Raw genomic sequence first — 19,874 nt, 5'->3', positions numbered from 1 at the left:
TGTCCTTTGGGAATGACCACTCTTCATACACTTCTTTTGCCTTTGATCCCTGGCCCCTCAACACATTCCCTACTAATGACCTGAGCTATACCTTCACCTTTTTTCCCCTACTCTGTCCCTTTTATGCAGGGCATAGCCCTTTATGGCTACACTCCAATTGTGTGAGGAGTCCCACCAGGTTTCTGTAATCCCTACTAGATATTGTAATGGCCACTGGAGGGCAGGAGGGCTAGTTTCTCCTGCTTGTTCCCCATGCTCCTGGCATTAGTGTACAGGCACCTGAGTTGTCCTACTGAGATCCTCGACTTCCTGTCACAGTGAAGGAGAACTATTCCCATGAGAGTGGCCCTCCTGCTGTCCCTATCTACGGAGCTTCCTTGTGTGTTGGTCCCTGGGCAAGCTCCAGTCAGTGTTTCCCCATCCCCCAGCAATTTTAGTTTAAAGCCCTATCAAGAAAACTGGTCTTCCTGGCTGAGAACAGGGACTTAACTCTCTGTGTGAGGTGGATGTCATCTCTTCCCAGGACTCCTCTCTCCCTGAAGTGTGCTCTATGGTCTAGGAAATCAGAGCCCTCTTGGTGGCACTGTCATCGGAGACATCAGTTCACTTCCTTGATGCATCGTCCCCTCCTAGGACCATGGCCTGCAACAGGGAACACAGAGGAGAAGACTACCTGAGCCCAACCCCTTGAGCCCAACTCCCAGAGCCGTGTAGTCATGACCAGTCCAGGTTACTTCTGGCCGTGTCATTTGTTCCCACATAGATGAGGGGCATGGGGTAGTAGTCGAAGGGCTGGATGAGCCTGTGGATCCTCTCCACAACATCTTGGATGTGGGCCCCATGGAGGCAGCAGACCTCACAGGTTAGAGGGTCCAGACAGCAGATGGGTCCCTCTGTGCCCCACCAGATGGAGTCCCCCACCACTTGCATGTATAGTAGTTGATACTATACATGTTGGGCCCTGTGCTCTATACAATCAGCTCTGTATGAGCCCATGATATTGCACTTCCATTGAAGTGTTTGAGTATTTTCCAATGCCAACTGCTTATTGGGGTTGCATGTGTGTTAAATGAAAGCAGATTTTCACCCTCTTATTTGTGTCTTCTCAATGTAGATGTGTTGGTCTTAAACATGATCTTTTATTCCTCTCCAGAAAGCAATGGCTGCATTTAATATTGAATTTAATGCCTTCGTAGAAAAAAGGCTCCTTGTTTTCTGGGCTACAAGTTGCTATTGTTCTACATCAAGCATTCCCATTGAAGTCGATGGGCATTTTGCAAGTGGAGTTTTGGCAAGATGCAGGGGGGGGTCTGGTATGATCATTTAGCATTTAAGGGTCAATGTATCAGATTTCAAATATCCAGATTCCCTGAAACCAGAAGTTCAAACCTCCAGGAGGAGATGCTCAATTCTTCCTCTTTGCAAACTAAATACATTTGCTGGACTAAGCTCATGAGTAGGTAAACAAAGTATAACAAGTTACAAGGGGAGGAAGGGAACTTGCTGCTTATACCTGAGTGAAACTGGGCTAAGTTACCAGGGTTTAGCTTCCACTTGCTGCAGGGTAGGGCAGACAAATGAAACCATTACAGCTGACAGCAGAAGGCATTGTGACCCCACCCACCCCTTTATCAGTTTCAGGTCGGTACACTTTTTTTTTTTTTTTGTATGCCTACAGTAGTTCATGGGGATTTTTTTTCAAATTAATTCAGTAGGATCATTTTCATTGCAGGCCTATTTTGGGATAGAATTTTACAGACCTAGATTCCATGGTGCTCGAAGTGAAATTGTGTTTTACTTGTTTAAAAGTTTCTTTTTAACTGGGGATAGCCATTGGCCAGCTAGGGGTGGCATTTGCTGCATGTGGCACAGAGGTCCTGAGCACTTAATAAAGGAAGATGCTTAGCAAAAGAATTGAAGCAAGAGAGCTGAACCTCCAGCTGTGTAAAGCAGAAGGGGAAGAGGTGCAGGACCCACTGTTGCAAGAGCTGGTGTCCGGTGTCATTTCCAAGAACCAGGTTAACCCTTCCCTTGCCCTGCATCTGCTGCTGAATTGAGGGCTTTTAGAACTTCACTCAGCATGGAGAACTGTAGAGGTTGTAGAGCCAGGGAAAGATTAACCCTGACTCTTGGCGATTGTCTTTTTCACCATAGCAGCCACAGCAGTGTCCTGTCCTGTACTCTGTGTGGCCAGCCTGGAACCCCCATGCTTCCCCAGGGCACAAACTTTAGCAGGTACACCTCTGGGGGACAGGGATCAGAGCAGCACTTGGGGATTTGCTGCTTAACCAGTTAAGCACCAGTCCTCTGTGGGGAGAAGTGGACACACCAGAGGGCAGGGAACAACCACAAGCAGACCTGGACAGGTTGGACAAATGGGCAGAAAACAACAGAATGCAATTCAACAAAGAGAAATGCAAAGTACTGCACCTAGGGAGGAAAAATGTCCAGCATACCTACTGCCTAGGAAATGACCTGCTTGGTGGCACGGAAGCGGAAAGGGATCTTGGAGTCCTAGTGGACTCCAAGATGAACATGAGTCGGCAGTGTGACGAAGCTATCAGAAAAGCTAATGGCACTTTATCATGAGGAGGCGACTGGGGCACCTGGACCTCTTCAGCCTCCACAAGAGAAGGTTGAGAGGCAACCTTGTGGCTGCCTATAAGTTCATCACAGGTGCACAGAAGGGAATTGGTGAGGTTTTATTCACCAAGGCACCCCCGGGGGTTACAAGAAATAATGGCCACAAGCTAGCAGAGAGCAGATTTAGACTAGACACTAGGAAGAACTTCACAGTTCGAGTGGCCAAGGTCTGGAATGGGCTCCCAAGGGAGGTGGTGCTCTCCCCTACCCTGGGGGTCTTCAAGAGGAGGTTAGATAGGCATCTAGCTGGGGTCATCTAGACCCAACACTCTTTCCTGCCTATGCAGGGGGTCGGACTCGATCTATTGAGGTCCCTTCCGACCCTAGTATCTATGAATTCCCCAAAGTTGCCACCACTGCTTTCTTCCATGTACCACTTGGTTGCAGCCCTACACTCCTAGGATGGCTGCTTCTCAGTGAGATGCTGCTATTTAGGCACCAGTGTGCATCTGAATTTCCAAGTTAGATCTTTCTGCCCAATCCAAATGTCAGCAAGGATCTGCATGCATGCAAAGGTCAATCAGTCTACAATCCCACTGCAGGATTGGGATAATCGTATGTAAAGTATTTTAAGAGCTGTCATGATGAAAGGTATATAATTATAAAAAAGAAGAATGAGGAATTTTTATGACGACTTGGAATTAGCCACTCTTGGCACTTCACAATTTTAATAAATTCACTATGCTTTGGGGCAGAACTTTGTATTGCAGTGGTAGAGGAGTAGCCATTTTTCAGGGCAGCATAGCATAAGTTATATTAGTGTGTGTGTGCGTATACGTGTGTACACACACACACACACACACACACACACAAAATGTTTTATATGTCAGGGTGTATTACTGTTGTATGTGATAGTTATTCCGTACATTTCTGTTGTGTTTTTATGTGCACACTCTGTCTTTTACAAGGGACTGTTAATTTTTTGCTGATCTCTTTGTTGATTTAAAAGAAAACAATGATACTTTTGCCTAAGCTGGACAAAGCTTGTGGAGAGAATACAAAGCCTGCTTTCATTTTTGTAAACTAGTGTACAATGAAAACAGTATACAATGAAGACCACTCTAGAGAACTAGCTAGGGGGCAAGCAGGGGAGGTGGCACATGGTGAGCAATGATGGCTTTATAGTTGCCACTGTACTTCACATTCTTGAAGCTTCATTGTAGAAGCAAGCTTAAAACTTCATTTCTCCTCCCCCCCCCAAAACATACGTCTGTCTGCGTCTTAATTTGAAGGAATATCTCTGTTAGTCACATAGGGCTTACGTGACATAGAAGAAAGGTCTGAATTTGTGTGTTGTAAAATGCAGTAGTCCAGATGCGTGCTATGGAAAGCTCTGCAGTATTATGATTGATTCACTCCTAGGGAACCTACAGAATCTTTTCAGATGTGTGGTAATTGCAACTTCATTTTCAAGCATGTCACCCATCACTGTTCACATCCCATCTTACAGAGGCAATGTACAGGTGCGTTAGAGACATTACAAGAAGCCAGACCTCAATTGTGTATATATTTGGTATGTTTCAGGTTCCCATGTTCATCCTCTTGAATTTTCATACCTGAAAATTATTAACTGCATGCATTAGCTGAGGGAATCAGAAATCCTGTCTTCAGTGTGAAAAGTCCAAAGACCCAGCCTTCAATGTGGTTCAGTCTCCTCTTCCCTGGCAGATGAAGCATATTTTAGTTATTATAGAGTCTAGTTTAGGACACTTTCATTGATTAGTTTAGTTTTAAGAGAGGCTTTCATTTTGCCGTTTAAGATAAGTACTTGACAGTGTTCTGCTGAATGCTGTAATTTCACTGATGGCTTGCCGGTAGACAGCTGCAAGTCTGGCCTGAAGATTTTGGGTAAATAGCAAGAAGTGGAGCTACAGGAACACCTGTTAGTCAGGAGGACTGTAAGTTTCTCTACAGTTCATTTTGAATAGGTTTGTTAAGCCAAGCACTATTTATATTACTACTTCTAAATTTAGATAATTAGTATATTAGATAATTATGCTTAGCACTCATAGAATATTGCCTTTTGTCTCCAATATTAGTTAACTAATTTCCTTATGGCTTCAAGATAGCAGTTATTCTGTTCTTATAGTCTGGGCTTGGTGGTGGGGAGGAGAGAGAGAAAATACATACATCTGCTTGAGAATGTCAGCTGGGCAGGTGTACTATCCTTTGGAATATGTTCTGCTTTGCTTGGTAGAGACCACCCTAGGGCACATCTGGCTCTGAGTGGCCCACCCACTTTGAAAAGATAAATTAAAATTCTGAAGCCATTACTTTTTCCAAAAGTGCTTCCTGTTCAAATAATCTTCTGCCCCATCCTTGTAGTACATGCTTTTGATTTTTATGTAATGTTTGGTTTATCTCAATTTGTAAGCTGTATTGTATGAGGTATGCATGCAGTACTCAGTAAGTTGCAAGGGGGAGGCTTTATAAAGAAAAATATTTTGTTATGGTTGACAATTTCTTCTCTAAAATCTGTAGAGTTCTGGCAATACAGTAGCAATGAAAAGGAGATGGCTTAATAAATTAAATAGTTTAATGAATTAAATGGCTTTAATAGCACTTTAGGGTTAGGCCTGAAAAGGACAAGTAACTTGCTCTAAGTTTTTCTAGTCAGTGGGTTAGTTCATATTCATGTGACTCTTTTTTTTTTTTTCTTCAAACACCCCCTCTCAATTTTGCACTGGTCCCTACCAGTTGTGGCTGAATATACTGCTAAAAATAAGCAATGAGCCTTGGGTATTACAATTCTGTATTCTAACTATAAATAGACATTTTCCACTATATGTCCTTGACTGAAGTTGCCACTTGCTGTTCATCCTGAATTCTGCAGGGACTTACTGATTTTACTAGGGTGAGAAGGCCTGCTATAGGCAATGATTGTAGAAACATTTTGCTTCCGTTTAAACATTAGGCTGACAAAACATCATGTTATTATTTCAAAATCGCATTGTTTTAACAGCACATTGCATTACATAGTGACATAAAAGGTGGTAAACCCCATACACACATAGCAAGCAAGACCCCCTTATCCACAACAGAACTGATGCTCTATAATGTGAGGTTTTATACCCAGGTAACTACCGAATAACAAATTTACAGTCAAAGAAGGGTGTTGTGTCAAAGAAATAAGTCCAACACAGTGGGTCTAGTTCAGCCCATCAGTTGCACCAGGCAGGTCCCAGTGTCATTTGCAAGATTTCTTACTCTTTTCCCAGCCCTTTTAGATCTCTGCATTTAGCATATGCTGCTCATTCTCTCAGTGGTCACTATTATGACTCTGTTCTGAGAAAATGTGATGAGATATCACAATCTGTCGTGAGTCAGTATCAGGATGATGGTACATATCACACATGTCATCTAGGACCATCATTCATGCTCAGATCCCTGCTTCTCAGCTTGACAGTTCTGCTAGAAACTAATATACCTATATTGCAGTAAGAGGTGTAATTAATTGTACCACATGTTGGCATATCTGAGTTAACTTTAGCTAACCACTAGTTGGAGTAGTGAAGACCAGGGGCAGCACAGACTTCAGTTCAGATTGTACAAACTCTTGGGAACTCTGGGTGCATATTTGGGGATGGGGTAGGGTGCTAGGCTACACTAAAGCCCATGGTAGATAACTTTAGCTAGCTCATCTTGAGTATGCAGACTGACCACAGTATAGATATGCCCCTAATACCTAAGAGCAATCACAACAGAGGGCAGCGCAGTGAGATTTTGGGGTCTGAACTTGTAGCAAAAATTCTTACTGAAGCAGATTTAGGATGTTTTAATTCTGAGATGTTGTGGCCAGACATACAGCTGCAGGTTCATTTTCTGTTGTGCTATCAATAGCCACTGGTGACTAATCCCTTCTTACAGTAAAATGAGCAAACTAGGTCTTATAGCACCTTTGGCCTTTGAGCTCATACTCTAGTAGCTCAGGGAATATAAAGTTACACCAGGGGTCAGTGTTTTCACCCAGAATAAATACTGTTTTTTGCTTGTGCCCTTGGTTACTAAATTGTCCTATTTGTCTTCTGTGTCTCGCATTTAAATTTCTATTGCAGCTTAGGAGTGGAAGAATTTCACTCCTAAACAATGCATGTCTTGTCTGTTAGAAGCCTCTGACTGATTCAGTATTCTTTCTTGGGAACTTGTTTATGTCATGACCCAGAGGTCTGATTTTTTTTTTTTGTGTGTGCTTCGGCACTAAGAATTATCCCCGTGGGTATACAGCTTCGTTGCACGGTGGAGTTCTGCTGCACAGAGAACCCGCGTGCAGGGAAGTGTTCCCGCCACTTTGCAGCGATGTTTGCAGGGTGCATTTCCTTTGCAACACAGAAATGCACGGTGCAAAGGTTTCCCGCTCGTCGTATGCAAATTTGCGCCCCGCAATTGGCTAGTTCTAAATTATTCACACGTGGCGGCTAGCGATTGGCCTGCTAGCCGTATAAGAGGCTTGAGCAGTTTCCACCCAAGCCGAAGAGGACTCCGCATCCATCTCGTGGGGACTCTGGGTGTGCGTGGCAGGGTAATAGAAACCCTGTGTGTCGCTCAGAGGGGTTTGGCGGCCTGATCCACCGCCCACCTCTTCCCGTCTTCGAACGGAGCCTACTATAAGACGTAACGACGAGTTTTATGCGCGCTTGTCCTGGACATCCGAAGTTTGTCTGCGTGGAGCCTAGCAACCTCCACGTGATTGTTCGTGTTCTGTCTGCGTGGAGCCTTGCAACCTCCACGTGTGTTCGTGTTTTTTGTTGTAACCACAACTCAAGCAAGTTCTCAGCCTACACCACGACCATCTCGGTGTAAGTAAAATAATCTTAAAATCAACCGTTACGTGTCTGTGCCTAATTCTAGCTCGGCGACCTCCCTCTCCGACCCGGCCTGCCCGGGCTGCTGGCCACAGCCCGCGTGCAGAGCGACGAAAGCGACCCGGGGTCAGACCCGGCGCGCACATGGCGACGAGGATGGGATCGGGATCACTGCGGCACATGCCGATGAGCTCAGGAGAGGGCTCACTAGTTAGAATTAGTTGAGAACTGCCCTTGGAGAAGTGGGAGACACAGCGTAGCAAGCGTCGGAGAACTGGAGGTGCACCTCGCGTACCACCAGGCAGGCGGAACGGGCAAGAGATGTGTCCGTGGACACCTTTCGTTAAGGGGAGAAGAGGGAACTCCAGAAGTTGGAGACCTGGAAGGGAAAGAGATATATCTTCACCCCGCGGCGTTCGGGTGTATCATGGGCGATGAGCGGGTCCTGTATAGGCCCCTCGATGCTGTGACCCTTGCCGAAGTCGACCCGGCGAGCGCAGTAAGCCCGACCCCCACCCGGGAGTGTGTCCGTTGCTCACGGTGTGCCCGAGAGATGGGAGAGACGATGCCAATCGGCTGGTTTTCCCCTTGCATGGTGGTGCCTAGACTGAGGGGTCGAGATCACCCGTCCGAGCTCCACGAAGACCCGGAGACGGAGGACCGCGCTGTAAATGAGAGAGTGGTCCTACGGTGCGACAAGAGGGGAAAACTAAATGCAACTTTTCAAACTATGGCTGATCTGATGAGTGAAACTTTAAGTTTAAAGACCCAGCTGCATATGGCTGTTCGAGCGGTCGGAGAAGCGGCTGAGAAAAGAGATCTTGAAAAGTCCCAACAAGATGGCGCCGAGCAGAGGGAAGACCGCGTGGAGGAGCCGGAAGTGAGGGATGGAGCTTCGGGAGAGCCCGCGAGGGTTCGGCCGGTAACTCCGCCCAGCGACGCAGCGTCGGTTCCGCCGACCACGCCCCTCTGCTGAAGGGAGGGGGAGTCAAGCGGAGGAGTGCATCCGCCCCTCCCGCCTGAGACAGCAACGACTCCCACTGTAACAATGACTGCAGCTCCGACAGAAACAGCAACAGCAAAGACAACTCATGAAGAAATTGATCAGCCTACAGTATCAAGCAGCCAAGTCATCGGTCTGCAGAATGCAGTTCAAGCTACCACCTATTACGCTCGTTCCAGAGCCGAACTGCAGAATTTGTGTAGAGAATCCAGGATCCGATCCGACGAAACTCTGGCTGTGTGGTTGGGACGTCTGGTCGTGGAACTTGGGTCCGACCTCCTGGACCAGGAAGAAGCAAGCTTCTTGGTGAGACAAGCTTCATGGAGTAGGGGACACGCCACCAACATCGACATGGTGGCGTTTAGCGTCCATTGGCCTATTCCGATTCCAGCGCTTGTGGCAGGAGTGATTGAACAGAAGGCCCACGCATGGCACGACGGACGACCAGAGCACACCGGTGCAGAACAGCTTGTACTGGCTATTATTGGAGTTTCATATTGCGCCTGGAACCCAAGAGAATGCACGTTGGGACTAACGCCGCTCCAACGAATGCAACCGTGGCCTCACCGTCACCTGCGAGACCCTAGAACCGTTCCAGTGACTCTCGACAGCATAGATAGTTGCCTTAAGGTTTACGGGCAAAGAAACATCGTGGTTTTGTGAATTGTGCTGAACCCACTGGTCGATCATCCTGTGAGTAGTCTCCTTCATCAGTTGTCAAGACTGCGCGTCCTCATGGAGCCAAGACTATCCAGTGATCGGGAGTATCAACGCCCGACTGAGGCTCAGAACACGAAACACCGCGAATCCGAGCATCCAGTATTACGCCAGAGAACGCAAGAGGAGCGATACATGTTTGGATACCTCCTGCAGCTTTCTGGACTTAATGAGAGACAGCTTCGGATTTTAGGAGACGCGGGACAATGGCAGCTGGCTTACGAGTTGGGTTTTCACTATCTAGAAGAAGCCGACGATGACTCATCGACGATTTCATCGAGTTGCTGAGTCGGAAAAGAAAGAGAGCTGTCCAGTATAAAATCGTGTTTATATATTTGTATTTAATAGTACTGATAAGTTTAATCGACTGCATTATCGTGCGGTCCTGTGTGATTTTTGTAGATAGTATTGAATAACCATTTAAAGAGAGGTCTTTTACAGATCTGAGATTCGGAGTGCGTGGTGGAGAGAGGCCCAAGAGGGACAACATCACTGAAAGGAACGAAGGCCTGACGCGCGATTCCACCATGACGCCCACCGAAGTCGTGATCGTTCAGTTTTTTGTTATGAATGTGATTTTATGTATATGTGTGTGTGCCAGCTATTATTTGATTCGATCCCTTGAGGACGAACTTTTATTGTTGACTGATTTTGTTTTTGCTCGTTTAGTTTCGCGAACCATTGACAGAGCTATGAATAACCCGGATGATAGGTTTGAAGTATAATTCTATTGTGCCTTCAGCAAGGGGGGGGATGTCATGACCCAGAGGTCTGATTTTTTTTTTTTTTTGTGTGTGCTTCGGCACTAAGAATTATCCCCGTGGGTATACAGCTTCGTTGCACGGTGGAGTTCTGCTGCGCAGAGAACCCGCGTGCAGGGAAGGGGAAGTGTTCCTGCCACTTTGCAGCGATCTTTGCAGGGTGCATTTCCTTTGCAACACAGAAATGCACGGTGCAAAGGTTTCTCGCTCGTCATATGCAAATTTGCGCCCCGCAATTGGCTAGTTCTAAATTATTCACACGTGGCGGCTAGCGATTGGCCTACTAGCCGTATAAGAGGCTTGAGCAGTTTCTGCCCAAGCCGAAGAGGACTCCGCATCCATCTCGTGGGGACTCTGGGTGTGCGCAGCAGGGTAATAGAAACCCTGTGTGTCGCTCAGAGGGGTTTGGCGGCCTGATCCACCGCCCACCTCTTCCCATCTTCGAACGGAGCCTACTATAAGACGTAACGACGAGTTTAATGCGCGCTTGTCCTGGACATCCGGAGTTTGTCTGCGTGGAGCCTAGCAACCTCCACATGATTGTTCGTGTTCTGTCTGCGTGGAGCCTTGCAACCTCCACGTGTGTTCATGTTTTTTGTTGTAACCGCAACTCAAGCAAGTTCTCAGCCTACACCACAACCATCTCGGTGTAAGTAAAATAATCTTAAAATCAACCGTTACGTGTCTGTGCCTAATTCTAGCTCGGCGACCTCCCTCTCCAACCCGGCCTGCCCGGGCTGCTGGCCACAGCCCGCGTGCAGAGCGACGAAAGCAACCCGGGGTCAGACCCGGCGCGCACAGTTTATTGTTTCATTCCCTTAAAAATGCAGGGCAGAATTTTTAAAATGATACATTGTTCAAAAAGCCTTAGGGGTATATCTTCTTGTCTCTCTTCAGGTGAACTGCCTTGAGTGGTTCAGCTGTAGTTACAGTACAGAAGGGAGTGGAGTAGAGTGATAGGCACCTCACACTAGTTCTGTGTGAGCTCTCTTTCCTTATGAAGCTAAGGGGAAATTGGGTTTGGGAAAGTGAATTTGTGACCACAAAAAAAAAAAGAAGTTGGGTGAAAAGAATAACCCTTACTCAAATGAAATCTCTTTCAGTCTATTTACAACTTTCCTGCCAAAAAAGAGAGGACAAGGCAAACCAAGTACCTTGTGGAATCTCTTGGCTATTAAAAACAATATTTTCTATTAAAAACAAAAGAGGAAACAAAAATGTAACTATGCAGGGCATGTCTATACCATTAGCTAACCACACCAGGCAGGGTTGTGCTGGAACATGCTGTGCATGCATTTACATCCTGAACCAGTAGTGTAGTCTCCAAAGCTAATTAACACTCCCTATCAACACAACTTAGTACTGCTCTTAAAATGATTTCAGGTTTGAGAGTTGGCATGCCTAGAGCAGCACATCCTGTTTCAGCACTCTGGGCTGGTAAGTTTATAGCAGTATAAACATGCCTGCAGACTAGCAAATAACATACTTTTGCCAAACTTAAAATATTCAGCACAATAAAGAATATATGATTAAATAAAAACATCTAGCTGTTGCCCAGGTTCAGGAGAAATATCAGGACTTAAATCTACATTGCCTCTCTCACCAAGTATTAGAACCATATATAGAATGTGTTCTCAAACAAAACACACCCCTCTGAAGAGAAAATTGTTCATTTAAAAGCCCAGTCTCATTCTGTGGGCAACTGCTACTACTGATTCAAAAGCTCCTGCTTTAGTAATCTGTCCTTAAAAGATGAGTGATATTCTTAATCTTACACTGGATGAACATTTGGCAAATTATCGAAAGCTAATCTACCTCACCTGTTTTCTGTTTACTCCAAACAAAACCTTCTTATCTAAAGTAACTTCTTTTAAAATAAATTTTGAAGATCCTATCATGTCTCCCTCAGCCTTCTTTGTTAAATTATTAACAAATCAAATTCTTTCAATTTCTTTTCATGTTTTCTAGGCCCCTGATCATTTTTGTTGATCTCCTAGACTCTTCCATTGGTCTACATCTTTCTTGGTGCCTGAAACAAGATACAGTCCTCTGGCAAAGGCCTTTCCATTGCTGAGTAGAATAGAAGGATTATTTCATGTGGCTTCCTTATGATACTCTTGTTAATATTTCTTGGGATGGTGCTGGACTTTTTTACAATAGTATCAAAATCCCTTATGTTTAGCTTGACAAGGTTCTTTGGGTGAATCTGATATCTTTTATTAGACCAACTTAAATAGTTGGAAAACAATTTTTAAGCAAGTTTTAGGGTTCAAAAACCCTTCGTCAGGCTAAGGAAGCTTCTGCAGTTGGTGTGTGTTCTTCCTGGATGGAATGAAAAGTAAAAAAGCCAGAGGCTGGGCTGGTATGCATACAAGACAGGTAGTCAGTGAAAACATAGATTGATCTATTTACTCATCTTCTCTTGGAAGCTGTTTTGCTAATTTCAGTGGAATGAACAGATTGAGATAGGTCGAGGTCTCTGTACTCAAACCCAAATTTTGTTTGATTAACATTATACAGGTATGGGCAAATGCAAAAACGGCCCTTTGATGGACACAATAGCAAATTCATGCCAAATTGTGAAAATGTACTGATTAAGATTCAAACACACATCAATACAAGACTTTTTAAATTGACATTTGAGAGTTTTTGCAGAATAGACTTAATCAAAACTTACCAGTTCTTTTTTTCAGGGAGAAGATACAAGCAGGCTTATCCACCGTCTTTCTGAGTAAGGAACATAGGTTAGTTCTGTCATGGGATGTTGCATTTTCTTGTTATGAACAACACTTACTTTTCTTGTTTTTGAGAGAGGAGATAGATGGGAAAAAGAGATTACATAGTAAAGGTGGTAGAAATGTTGATGGTCTTAAGGTGCAAGGTAGCTGGTAAGTCAAAGCTGTATGCTCTTGCTTGACATGTATGCCATAGTGGCTCTTGCTCTGGATCCCAGGTCACTTCCGCAGCTTGAGACATTATCTTGGTGATCTGGTCAAATTTCCTGTCTTGCCAGCGTTTCTAAGTCTGGGCAGTTTGATAAGGCTGGCTTCTCTATTTTGCTGGTTCTGTATGGTAATGCTGGTCTTAGAATCGGGTCAAAAGCCAAGGTTGGGGTAGGTCAGAAGGTGACTGAAATAGAAACCTATGAAGGAAGGGAAAAGTAGGGTCTGGTATCATTTTGGTGCAATGGTGATGGCTGGGTGTCATTAATGATTGTTACAAAGGACAGAATCCCTAGAACAAAGCTGAAAACACCAGCTGAGGAATCTCCCACCAACTTTTTCTGCTGCTTCCCCTTCAAAAGATCCTAAAATGTGGTGATTTAGTAGATTAGACCATCACCTCTTCGTTTTGTCCACCCATTAGGACTGTGCGTCAATTCAGGTCCATTCATTTCCAGTCTTGTTCCTTTCCTGTTTACTAGACATGAGCTCAACACAGTCCTTGCGTTATATCATTTCGACTAATCCAGTCTTTTTGTCTCCCTTTCATACCTATTTTTTCTTCATGATTTATTGTTATGGAAACATTTTTATAAACTCTTGCCTTTTTCAAGGGCTGCTGATCTCAATTATTTGGTCCCAGTTGAGACCTGCTGGCTGGTAATTATTCTAACAGACCTTCTAAAGATACCAGAGGGTTTAAAATTAGGGGACCAGTGAAATCGAAGGAAACGCTCCCACTGACACCAGAAAGTCTAAGTGTTCACCCATCACATCCACCCACGCTCATTCACATAGCCTTATCACCTGTACCACAGGGTGTTCTACCATTTCATTCTTCTTTCTTCCTTGGGATTATCTGATCTGCCCTGCCCTGTTCCTCTCATCTTTCTTCTTTTCTCTTTTGCAGGTACTATACCAAAGTAATCCACCAAAAATAAAAAACTCAGTCAAGTGTGTGATATTTGACCACATTGCCTACTGTAACAACTTTGTCCTTCCAGCATCTCAAGAGAAATTTTTCAGTCAAATATTGCACTAGCAACCATGTATTTATCAGTTATAAACAGAGGGAGAGAGAAAAAAGTGAAATGAAGATGTGAAAATGCGATAGGACAATTTCAATACAGTAGAAGCCTGCTTGTATTTGATTTCATAGCATCTTGTAATGAAACCGTGGAAATGTAATTGTTTTATGATCTTTGTGGCTTGAAGGAAATGTACCAGCAAATTCCTGCTGCTAAAGCTGATCATCTGAACAGGTCTCTGTTTAGTTTCATTTGTCTGTCCATCTGAATGTGAATGCTAGAGAGCAAAATTTATTCATCAACTGTTTTAAATGTATTCCTTCCATCTGCTTCAGTAATGCAATGAATGGAGACATTCTTGATATTAATTAGGTAAAAAACAAAAGAGTAGCTGTTCTAAGTAACTGGAATATGTTTTCTGAATTTTTTGTTACGAATGGAAAGTATGATTTGCCATACTTCAACAGCCACAGAGCCATTAGAACTAATAGGCCCTTATAGGAATGAAAATTACACCAATATTCAATTTAAAGTACCACATTTACTTGACTACAAGATGAGTTTTTTCCCCCAATCAGCATGGTGGAAAAAGCCCCTTGTCTTACATTCACATACAAGGAAAGCACACTGAATACCCTGTCTATCATTAAACTGCTGCCAAAAGCAGCATGTGCTCAGTAAAGGAAACCAACTATGAAGTTTATTAAATGCAGCCAACACTGAACATGACTATAAAACACATGGCCCATATTCGGCAAACATGTTGATGGGAACCTACCACAAATATAAGTTAATCTTTGGCAATCCCTCGTAGTTGGAGATGATTATCTTCCATGACTGCTTTATCTGTGGGTCCAAAGATCGCTGACAAGGCTAAAATGAGATTGACAGACTCTGTTGCAACTTGTACACGTTTCCTTGTGGGGTGGGTGGATCTGAATTCTTGATTCAGTCTGTATAAGGACCACCAACTGCAGAATCTCTCTGTCACCCCCCTCTCTCCACCTGTTGTATATGATTAGTGTGGCCCTGCTCTCCATTAGGTGGAGCTGGACCAGGTTGCCCTGCGCCTCATCTGCATATACATTTTTGGAACCCCTCAGGACTTGTGACAAGAACACCCAGCCATGACTGGGGCTAATTAGCACATGGATCCTTTGTTGGGGGGGTATCTGGAGCACATACACATGCTGAGTAGTGCTGAGCTCTGGGGTCACCATGGCTTGAAATGCTGTTGACTCTGCTGGGGCCCAGCCCAATGAAATATGTGATTAAATTATAAGCCTTTTGGTTTTGGACTAATATAATACATATTTTGTATTGCCTATTTTGACCAGCTCATATCCTGCTTCAGACATGTTGTTGAAAGCCAAGAACCTGCTTTTAAACAGTTATTCAGACCCTGCAATCAAAGACTGTATTAAAATGGGACTAAATGAAACATTGGTACTATAGGAAGATAAAAGAGGACAACAGGAAATAAATGGAAGGCCTCAGATGGTGGAGAGAGGTCTGGCATAGACTGTTTCAGGGACAGGCCCTCTGAGGAGGGCAGCAGGTAGGGGTATGGGTATGGAGATGGGTGTGCTCAGTCGAATTTTGGAACTTGACTATTGGGCTTTGCCTAATAGAATTTGGAACTGTTTTGTCCTTGAAAAAGATTTTTTTTTTAAGTTTGTACTATATATAAGTAGGTGCAAAAGTGCTGTTTCAAAGTATGTTTGTAGAGTACATGTGCTAAAACTTGCATTAGTTTCAGTGTGTGTGCGTGTAATACATTAATTGATCTGTCAGCATTTTCAAATTTGCCTCTTTCATGTGCTCAGGGAAAGCAGAGTTTGATGGTAGAAGGAAAGAGAAGGGGCAGCAGGGGCAAGAAGTTGTGGAGAGGCAAAGCATAAGGGAGCCATCTGACTACCCTCTAGATTTATTTTCTGTGCTGTAGCAATCCAAGGGGGATAAATTGAAGGCATAACTCCAATAATGAGATGCTATACCTGAAAAGTTAAAACATGTATACATTTTCCATATATAGAATCTAATTATAGGGAGCCATCTTATATTCAGGGCTGTCTTGCCTTGTATTCAAGTAAATATGGTAACACTTACTTGTTGGCACCAACTTTAAGGTTTAACACGTGCAAAAAAAAAAAAAAAAAAAAAGAAGCAAGCAGCACTTTAAACTTGGTGCGCTCCTGCGCCAAGCCCAGCACATACCTAGAAGAGAGAATGCATTAGTTGGACCTGACTCACCCAATGCCTGTATAGATCAGGCACTTTAGTGGGGGACTTTGGTGCTTTTATGTAATAGCTGACTGAATCAGCTTTAGCTAAAAGTGCCAAAAAGCTCCACTGAAATTTATGCAGATGCTTCAGAGCCAGGTTGAAGTAACACACTGCTGCTTCTGGGAAAGTGCAGGGGTTTTGGGGGGCGCTGTTTTTAACATCTGCAAGCAGCCTTTCAGTTTTTCTTATGTTGTTGTGGGAAAACACTTTATTGAATCCTAGAGAAAGAAGGCTAGTGTTGGTAAGGCTTAAATTTTAGAAATGGACTTGGTGCAGTTTACTTCTGAGATGCAAGATTAGCACTTAAGCATACAATCTAAACAATTAAATTAAAACAGTGAAGTAAGTTTATAGATGGTCATAGTTATTTGGGTGACAACAATTTTTTTGTATTAAGATGGAAATGTTTACAGGAATGTCCATTGTTTATTTGTTTGGTTTACTTTTTTGGTCATAAAACCCTTAAATTTTTTGTTCTGGGTTTTGGCAACCAAAAATCTGAAAAAATGTTTTGAGGGGGTTTTTTTTTTTTTACCAATTTCTTCTCAAGTCTTCAATGGTTTGACAAGAGCTCAGAAACTTTTGAAGGAAAATTTTAAACAAGTTGTTTTAGTTCCTTCTTTTCTTCCTTGACCATTTGCTACCATTTTTGGATTAGGACAGGCACCTTTGCATTTGCTAATAAAATACTTCCACTGTGTTTAGGCAACTTTTTAACCGAACAAATTATTAAGGTCTGTTCAAATTGCTATCTATTTAAATTCCAGCCTGGAATTTAAATATGGTATCAGCCCCATTCTTTTTTGCCTTGTTTCTCCTCCTGTAAATACTTAATTCACTTAGCTAATTTATTCTCAACTGGGGCACCAAAAATATATTGGTAACCATGAGAACTGAACTTAAACATTTTGCTTTTAATGCTTATGCAAAGCTGTACTCTTGTGACTAAATTCCAGATCCTTGGACTGAGTTCTTACAAGCTTCAGTGGGAGTCATGAGTAGGAGTAAATCCTCAGAATTAGGCCCAGTACTTGGTCTCTTTGTGATCAGAATCTTGTCCCTAGAGCTTTGGAGTAACTTATTTGATTAGGTTTTCTTTGGAACTTGCACACACTAGAATTTGCTTCTGGCTCTAGCGTGTGAAATTTACAAGTCAAAGCTCAAAGGTTTTATTCTAAACATATCAAACTCCTTGCTTCAATTTGTAACAATATTCTTTCAGATTAGAACTCGGTTACAGACATGTTTTAAGTTTTTATTAACATTAGTAACAAAATCATGTCTCTGCAACCTCATGAACAGTTAATGACATAAAAGAGTGATTGGGAAGTCTGCAGATCATGCAGCTTCTTTAGTGGTACTGTTTAAAACATTCTCTCTTACTTTGCCTAGGTCTTGCTACACTCATTCACATTGTGTGGCATCTTACATTCCACGTAGTTCTGTAAAGTATATATACACACACATATATACACGTCTATTTAAAAACTTGGTCTATAAAAAATAATATATATTTCCGGCTTGTTTCACCCAGCTAATCACAGGGATTACTGCTGTTGGTACATAAATGACCAATGCTTTCAAGCTTATGCCTTGTAGTGTTTTTCAATGTCCTTTGCCCAATAGAAAAGAAAAAAGTTCCTTTTTTCTGTTCCTTAGGCCCTTAGCACATGTTCATTCAAAGGTGCCATTGGACTTAAGTGCCTGTCCCAATAATCATGTGTCCTGTCATGTCAGACATGCATGGCAGGAGGTGCAATTCTGGGATCAGATCTCAATCACATCCTGGGCTTCCCTTGCACTGGCAGGTTGAAAGGCAGGTGCTTGCAGGTCAGTGTGACCTGGTGCAATCCTGGGTCCAGGGCCAACAAGCCACTGACTGCACCAGGGCTAGTTGGAGACCCTAGGTTGTCCTTAGGCTGGATCCAACAATCAGCTGATTATTGGCCCCAGCCCTGGGGCAGGCAGAGAATTCCACATGTTCAACTGAAGGTACCATACAAGCCAGCCATTATATGTGGAACATTTTTTTTGGCTGGTTTGCCATTTTATGGCACTTTAAACTGGGTGTACATGTAGCATCCTTACCATTTCTGATGTGATTAACATGTTAATTAGCATGTGGCATAAATATAACTTGTAGAAGGACCTCTACATTGCTGTTGCTACAGGGAAGTATAGATACCACTGTGGTAAGGTACAAAGAAATTATTTACCTATAAAGAGGTAACTTTTTGTACACCAATGCCCTGCCAAATAGGAAATATTAGATTTAAGTAGATCAGAACAAAATAAACTACTTAGACCAATCTAAGTGAAATATTGTCATGAAACAAGCTTAGCCTCTTCTGCTTGCTTTCATAGAATTTTTTTTTTTTTCAAAATAAAAGTTAGCAGCAGTCTTTTCAGGGATGTAGTTCATTGTGTTCCAACAGTTTTGTAAATATGTTGAGATTATAGAAGACAGTATATCTTATTTTATTCACTGACTGAAAATAAATGTTTATAAACAATCAAGTTAGAACACAGGGACCTACTTGCCTTGCAACAAATTTTGTAAATATTGTATTTTGTATTTTGACAATGCATAGACAAAACTCCACACCTATTTACCTTTCTTGATGACGGACTGATCTAGCAAGTTCATCTTGGGTTCCTCCACGACCTACAAGCAAAGCACGACCAAGCCATTAGTATAGGATTATAGAGAGAGATTGTTCAGCTGGAGTGGCATAACTTTGAAATGGTTAGAGCAGCATTTCTCAACCCATAGGTTACCACCCAAAAGTAGGTTGTAAGACTATACGAAAGGGTCCCAAATCAACCTGAACACATGGATAACATTTAAACGCGGATAGCAAATTTGAAAACAGAGTTGCAGCCCTTGCTGGGATGCTTGCCCCCCACCCCCGGGGCTGGGGCCTGCCTGTGGGTACTGAAAGGCACTGGCGTGAGACTGGCTACAGATGTTTACAAAGGGCTTCTGGTACAGAAAAGGCTGAGATCCCCTTAGAAGGTTTTTAAGGCAGTTTAACACCCTTTAATCGCTAACTGCTCTCATTTTAAGTGCCTTTAGGATGGTTTTAAGGTAACCTGTGCCGAGGCCCTTAAAAATAATAGTAACAAGTAGATTTTTTTTTTTTTCCAGCTAGACGGGTTCAGTCCCTAAACGAAGGCTGCGCCTGAGCTACGCATTAACGGTCCAGGAAACACTGCTGCTTGGTTTTGATTTCTCTCCGTGCGGGTGCGTGCAGCCGCTCGGTCCATTTCTAGCGGGCTTGTGACTAGCCCCTGTCCAGGAGAGTCACACGGCTGGGCCCGAGCGGGGGCGCGCACCCCTGGGGCGCTCGGAACGCCGCAGGACACACCGCGCTCGGGGGCGCAGGGCCGGGCCAATGGGGCTGGAGCTTGGAACGCGGGAGGACACCGCGCTCGGGGGCGCAGGGCCGGGCCAATGGGGCTGGAGCTTGGAACGCGGGAGGACACCGCGCTCGGGGGCGCAGGGCCGGGCCAATGGGGCTGGAGCTTGGAACGCGGGAGGACACCGCGCTCGGGGGCGCAGGGCCGGGCCAATGGGGCTGGAGCTTGGAACGCGGGAGGACACCGCGCTCGGGGGCGCAGGGCCGGGCCAATAGGGCTGGAGCTTGGAACGTGGGAGGACACCGCGCTCGGGGGCCGGGCTCCGAGCCAGT

At 44.0% G+C, this 19,874-nt stretch overlaps 1 long non-coding RNA gene across 1 annotated transcript; it reads right to left on the bottom strand.

The window, feature by feature from the left end:
• Positions 1-5,161: 5,161 nt before the first annotated feature.
• On the bottom strand, positions 5,162-19,760 carry LOC132248713 (uncharacterized). Its single transcript, XR_009460052.1, has 4 exons — positions 18,796-19,760; positions 16,006-16,113; positions 14,675-14,769; positions 5,162-13,068 (listed from the first exon to the last, which is right to left on the bottom strand). It is a non-coding gene; the product is annotated as an uncharacterized LOC132248713 (long non-coding RNA).
• Positions 19,761-19,874: the final 114 nt, after the last annotated feature.

The sequence above is a fragment of the Alligator mississippiensis genome, chromosome 2 (genome assembly GCF_030867095.1).
Source record: "Alligator mississippiensis isolate rAllMis1 chromosome 2, rAllMis1, whole genome shotgun sequence".
Classification (NCBI taxonomy): Eukaryota; Metazoa; Chordata; order Crocodylia; family Alligatoridae; genus Alligator; species Alligator mississippiensis.
Note: the sequence above shows the minus strand (reverse complement) of the source record. Positions and strands in the feature narration are given on the sequence as shown.